Source organism: Pundamilia nyererei, unplaced genomic scaffold, assembly GCF_000239375.1.
Source record: "Pundamilia nyererei isolate P.nyererei 1_Seehausen unplaced genomic scaffold, PunNye1.0 scaffold00519, whole genome shotgun sequence".
Classification (NCBI taxonomy): Eukaryota; Metazoa; Chordata; class Actinopteri; order Cichliformes; family Cichlidae; genus Pundamilia; species Pundamilia nyererei.
The window spans coordinates 171496-178338 of record NW_005187920.1 but is presented as its reverse complement, the minus strand read 5'-3'; positions in this window follow the sequence as shown (position 1 = coordinate 178338).

Here is a 6843-nt window from a genome sequence, read left to right as displayed (position 1 = left end):
CCAACTACAGAGAAAGCAGCACAGATATTTTAGAACATTTCATGAACTATAGGAATTGAGTCCCTGGGGGAGAGAAGAGAAGAGAAGAGAAATAAATAAATAAAATAAAAAATTTAAAAAAAGGGGGGGGGGGCAAACTTATGCAAATCCTTTATACATTTTTGGATTATTGCAAAGGTTTCATGAAACAAACAATTACTTTTCTTAATCATATCTGAAAAAATACAATGTTCTGTTATCTTTAAAAACTGGAGTGAAAGAATAAGCAGGGGGAAAAAAAAGTTCCACTAAATATGTATTTTAAATAAATAATGTTCTGGTTCAGGCATTCTTGTGTGACCAACAGGCCCTGCATCTTTTTAAGGTATAGTGTGTCTGTAACATATACACCACCTTTCATGTGTGTCCTGAAAGATAAAATAAAAGATGGAGATACAAATATACAGGGACAGATTACACAAGCAGACTACACGATTTAAAAAAATTAAAAAAAAGGAAAAAATTAGATGTTACAGTCCATGATTATGTTATCAGCTTTCGACTCTCCAACAAAACAAAAAAAAAAAAAAAAAAAAAAAAAAGACAGCGTCTGGGACTCAGGTTTCAGTGAAGCAGAGTTCAGCAGAGCGTGCAAAGTCCTTGTTAGTGTAGTTTAAGAGCAGTAATTCGTCGACTTTGTTTGGAAGAGAGCGGAGATTCGTGAGGTGAATGGAAGGGAGTGCCGTGCGGAATCCTCGCCGTCGTAGTTTCACCAGCGCACCAGCACGAGTCCCCCGTCTACGTCTCCTCCAGGAGCCATGGAGAGCTGCTGCGCCTCCAACTAAAATCTCCAAAAAACTTTCCGGGTTTGTGAAAAATGGATAGGAACTACAGTGAGTCGACTGCCTGATGTTTAGCAGTTGATCTCTGGAGAAAGTGATGTGGTCTGAGTGACCAAAAGCGCAGAAAATAAACAGAAACAAGAAAAGTGCAAGAGAGCGCAGTACTGAGACTGCCATCCACGGCGCCATCTTGAAAACATAATAATATCCACTATCAGCAAAGAAAGAATCGCTGAGTGAAAATAAAAAAATGGGGAACTGACTGACTGACAAAAGCTGACAAGACTGACTGACTTAACACTATTATGTGAAGTTAACCCCCACCTGACAAAGGTGTGGATGTATCTCTGTGTGTCTTGTTGCAGGAACAGGAGGACCACAGGAGGAAACTTGGGTCACATGACTATTATTGAATTCAGTTCTTTGTATTCTTTACGTCCAAGAAAGACACGGCTTAAAGTGGTCTTTACTTAAAAAAATTATCTTTAGTTTTACATATTCCAGAATATGGAGACTGAGCATAGAGACGGCATCAGCTACAGTTTCCTGTCAGTACTTTTAGCTAAAACTCAAAGCTGGCCCTCTCGTATACATAAACCAATATAATCAACAAATAAGCATTAAGAATATATTTGAATAACTAACAATAACTATAACTATAACTTGAAGACTTTGTCTTCTAGGATACAGGCTCCGGGTGGAGCTGGGAGTTAAACAAATCTTAACATTTAACCACTGACTAATGTTTTAACACAGGGTTACAGGTTGGAGTATGGCTGGTCCAAGAGGGAAACCCTGGAGATTGTTTTAGGGAGAATGTGCAACATTCTTGTACATGTCTCATTGGGGAGTTGACACATGGCGAAAGCCATGTGGCAAGAGGAGTGTCATTTTTTTAATTTGCAGATGTCGTGAGGTGCCATGATGAGAAGGAGTGGCTGAGGGGATCGTCCACAAGATGGGAGCTGAGGCCAGGAGAGAGGCTTCAGGAGGATCAGAGATCATCTTTCAGCACAGCAGACATCGCGCAGAGAGCTGTGCTACTGGGCTTCCAGTAGATCATTGAGAGGAGTCTTTGCACAGCAAACAACCATAAGGAGTGAAAGCGTTTCGACGTTGATGTTGAGGAAGACAACTAAGGTGTACGATGTGCTCTGCCTTATCTTTTTCTGCAGTGACAACAGGACAGGAGAAGAGTTGTAAATGCAGATGATTCTAAGTCCAGTTGATTCTAACCCCCACAGGATGCCTACAGTGAGAAGATTTGGGGGGTTGATAGGAGTCATAAAAAGGAATGTTGACCAGGCTACAGCTTTGAAGTTAGCTGAGAGCCACATGGACAAACAATAAAGTCAACTGATGTGTGTGAATGCCTATGTCTGTATACAGTTGGATTGTAGTGACATATGATTTTTGAGAATGTTGATTCTTCTTGTTTGATTGTTGACATTCAGTTGTTTACTTGCAAGTTGTAGTTTACTGTGTATGAGATCAATGAGAAGCAGGTTAACTGCTTACATGAATTAACTGTGAACTTTTGCTGCAATAGGAGGTGAATGACATGAGGAGCTCTGTATGAATGAAATCTACACTGACACTGTAAAAAACAAGGGTGCATAAGTTGAAATTTAATTACAGAATGACAAAAATGGGGGGGATGTTAAGTCTAATTGTTGAATGTTGTCATTGTGCTTCTTAAATTTGTAAGGTCTGAGTTCAATCTATAGGATCAAGACATTCCTTTGTCTCTGACCACTGGCTGGAGAGGCTTTTATTGCAGATACGTTCTATCTGGAAGATCTGTTTCTTGTGATGTTGCTTCCTGCTTTTATGACCCCTTTGGTGAGCAGGAAGTCATGCATACAGAGACACATGCACAACGAGAGACACACATTCTCACACACTCACTCAAACACACACACACACACACACAGAGGTAGTAACGACTTACATTTACTCCGTTACATTCACTTGAGTAAGTTCATGAAAAAAATGTACTTTTAAAGTACCTGTTTGGGGCGATACTTTTTACTTTTACTTGAGTACATTTGTGAAGAAGAAACTGTACTTTTACTCCGCTACATTTGCAAAATAAGACTCGTTACTTAAAAAAATAATTAGTTTAACACATTAGATAACATGCCGCCAGTGGAGTTTCTGGTGACTTTTTACCAATCAGATATGGCCATGCAGTCACATTTGAAACTGTGGCCCGCCACGGGCCCAAGCCCAAGCATTTCAAATCCTTGATCCACATAAGGACCCTGCTGTTAGCTAGGGTGAGCTATAAGCTAACAGCTAGCCTGGTTAATGACGCTAGAGTTCCACGCACATGCAAACAGCTCATCTCTACTGCTTTGACTGTTAAAACAGAAGGCAATACTGCGGGTTACAGGGTTTATTATGTGAAACAGCAGCTTGTTTAGTTTAAACAGTCTGCATTAAGCTGGGCAAACACTGCGATTTTTTTCAGTCGTGTTATTCAGCTCCTGCTCAAACTGTACAATTGAATTTCAGGGGTTAGAAGTTCATAGGTCACGATGCAGGGTCTCACACTATATTGTTCTAACAATATACTAACAATATACTTTTTATGTTTGTACAATATACTATCATGTAGGTACAATATACTTCTCACCTTTGAACTATATAATATCATGTTCTTACAATATACATAATTATAGGCTGAGGGTCGCAGATGCCAACAGACTTAATAAACTGATCCGTAAGGCCAGCAATGTTGTGGGGACGGAGCTGGACTCCCTCAAGGTGGTGTCGGAGAGGCGGATGCTGTCCAAGATAAAGACAATGTTGGATAACACCTCCCACCCACTCCATGGCATGCTGGTCAGTCACAGGAGCACGTTCAGTGAGAGACTGAGATTACCGAAAAGCACCACTGAACGACACAGGAAATCATTCCTGCCTGTGGCCATCTCCCTGTACAACGCATCCACTTAACACACTGTTTGCTGCTACAACTACACATGTTTCTTTTCCAACTATTTATTTATGAGTGACTTATGTATGTATGTATATATATGTATATATTGTACTATTCTTAGTTAGTGTATTGTCTGTCTTGTTGATGTTGGTTTATAATGGAGCACTGTAACAAAAAATAATTTCCCCCAGGGATCAATAAAGTATTCTGATTCTGATTCTGATTATCATGTTCGTACAATATAAATATTATATTGTACAAACATGATAATTATATTGCACAAACGTACAATTGAGATTAGAGGCTACATCGCAGCTCCAGTCACAGCTTTCATCACTATCTTTCTCGTCTTTTCCCAGAGTAACAGCCAAACGGTGCATAGAGGATCGATTGGCTACAACAGCTTAGCCTTGCACGCGTTCTTATATTAAACTTAATCTGGAATTCATTGCAAACTGTTTGTGCAGGATATGAATGACAAGATTTTGTTTTTCAACAGGAGTTAGTAAAAAAACATCTCCAGTGCGATCAAATCTTATTGTCAAGCATCTGCAGATTGGCAATGTATACAGCACTATAATGACCAGACTTAATTCTTTTGAAAACCTTACATCTTTCCACATGTCTCGACTTCATCAGACATCACCTAGACACAGAGCTGGATGAGGCCAGCACAAACAGCAGCCTATTCGACGAAGATGATGGATCCATGGGGTCAGGAAAGCCAGGAGCAGGGGAGCTGGAGAGGTACCTTTCATGTCCATTCACTGGAGTTGTAGATCTATTGCATGGCGTTCCTCACATCAAGAAGCTGTTGATCAAAATCAATACAGCTCTTCCTGCATCTGAAGCTTGTGAAGGACTTCTCAGACATGCAGGACTCCTGTTCACTGCTAAACAGTCACAACTTCACAGCAAGAACCTAACCCTAACCCTTGGACAGACGACTCTTGAAGAGACATTTTTGAATTTCAATGTGACTTTTAACTGGATAAATATCGGATATATAAACGTCCCTCTGCAACAAACTGATTCCAGCTTCTACCTCATGATAGGAATGTTTTTGTGGCTCAAGATGACCTGATATCTTTCATGATGGATACATTTGACACATGTTTCACATATTATAGACCAACAAGTTATTCATAGCAGTTTAAATTTGGGGAGTCACTTTTGGGCACAGCAAATAAAACAGAGCTATTATTTACTTCTTTATTTAAGTGGCGTGTGTCACAGATGTGACCTAGTAAAGTTTACCTGGACATTAGTAACGTTCTTAACACTCTCATGGCGTGCTCTGAAGTCAGCGTCAGCTAAAGTAGTATACCAGCAAAAAACTATTTTCACGCTCAACTTCCATCATACAGATGATGCTCGTGGCAAAAGAGTAACGTTCAGAAGCCTTTTCATTATGAAATCTGTTTCTGTTCATAAGGAAGTCATATTCAAACTGATTAAACAGACATTTTTCAGTAGTTAGCTGCTATGCGCCGGTCTGTACTGGATCTGGATTCATCGACGTCCCTCCAACAGCGACACAGCGATCCTGCTCACCGATTGATGATAACGACCTACTGAGCCTGCTAGCAGGTGCAGGAGGGTCAATCTGAGCCACAGTTACGGGCTGATAACTGCTAATAAAGCCCATTGATGGACTGATAACATGAATATTAAATGTCAGCACCCTCCAAAATAAGAGCTTTTTAAATAAATAAATAAATAAATAAAAAAGAACGGAGGTCTTATTTTGAATAAATTTGCCCGACTTTGGCGCCTGAACAATTAGAAAAAGAAGTTTTAAAAGCACTTCATATCATCTGTGCTCATTAAACTGACATCAGGCAGTTCATTTTCTCACCAGCAGAGGACCACAACTCACCATCAATGAAGAGTTCAAGGGGATGTTAGTGACATCAGAGCTGTACATATTGATCTGATCAATATGGAAACCCTAACCCCCAAACTAGGCGAGTGGCTCCAGCAGATCCCATGAACAACATCGGAGATCTCTGTCCAGAAGAGCGCAGTCCTGGGAACAGCTAAGATACTGCGCAGGACCCTCAAGCTCCCAGGCCTCTGGTGGAGGACCCAAGCTTGAAGGATAAAAAACGGCCAGCAGGGGCGTGCTGGGTGTGTGTGTGTGTTCCACTGAAAAAATGAATACAATAATAAGTATAATATATTGTTTAATAATAATGACAACTAGGATTATTACCGCTTTCTTCCTCCATCTTCAGCTATGTTTCCTGCACATGTGAAAAACTGCCTCTGCCAGTTTCTTCTGCTCAGTCTTTGATGTTTTCTTCTCTTTCTTCATCAGGTCTTTAGACACACTTTGCAGAAAGCAGCAACACCCTGCTATTCTTCACATCTTGTTCCAGCTGCTGACAAGAACTGGCTGCTTTCTTTGTCAGAACCTTCCAGTAACAGGCAAGGGTAATGGTCTGGACCAATACAGGCTGTCGCCAGTACCCCTACCACCATTCCTTCACAAGTCTGAAGTCTGGAGTTCAAACACCAGGGTGATCTCTGACGATGGCTGCCGCCCTCACATCTTATATACACACACACAGACAAAGACATTCCACAACTCTTACATATTACCTCATGTTACGGATTCAAAATATTCGAGGAGGGATACAGGAGGTAATCCAAATAACAACACTGATCCGGCCGGGTGGAGTCAAACGATGATTTTAATGAACACACGTGTGGGAGATGTACACTGCAAAACATCAGCTGTAGATCTCTCCTTAACAATACACAAACAGTTATTTATATCACCAGGAAAATTTATAACGCCCCCTCATGTGTTAAGCAGATACAATACATGCATACATCAAATCAAAACCAGAATGACTTTTAACACATTTTGAAAAGAACATCGCCTCGTCTCCATCCCAGGTGTCTTCCTGTCGCTGCCGGACGCTTGCTTATCATCTGGAACATCAGGCACACATTCTGCTACAAAATGCTCTTTTGCAGGCACAATTTTTGCTGTCACAAGCAAAATGAGTCTATAAATGAGTCTATCTACTGTGTGTGTGTGTGTGTGTGTGTGTGTGTGTGTGTGTGTGT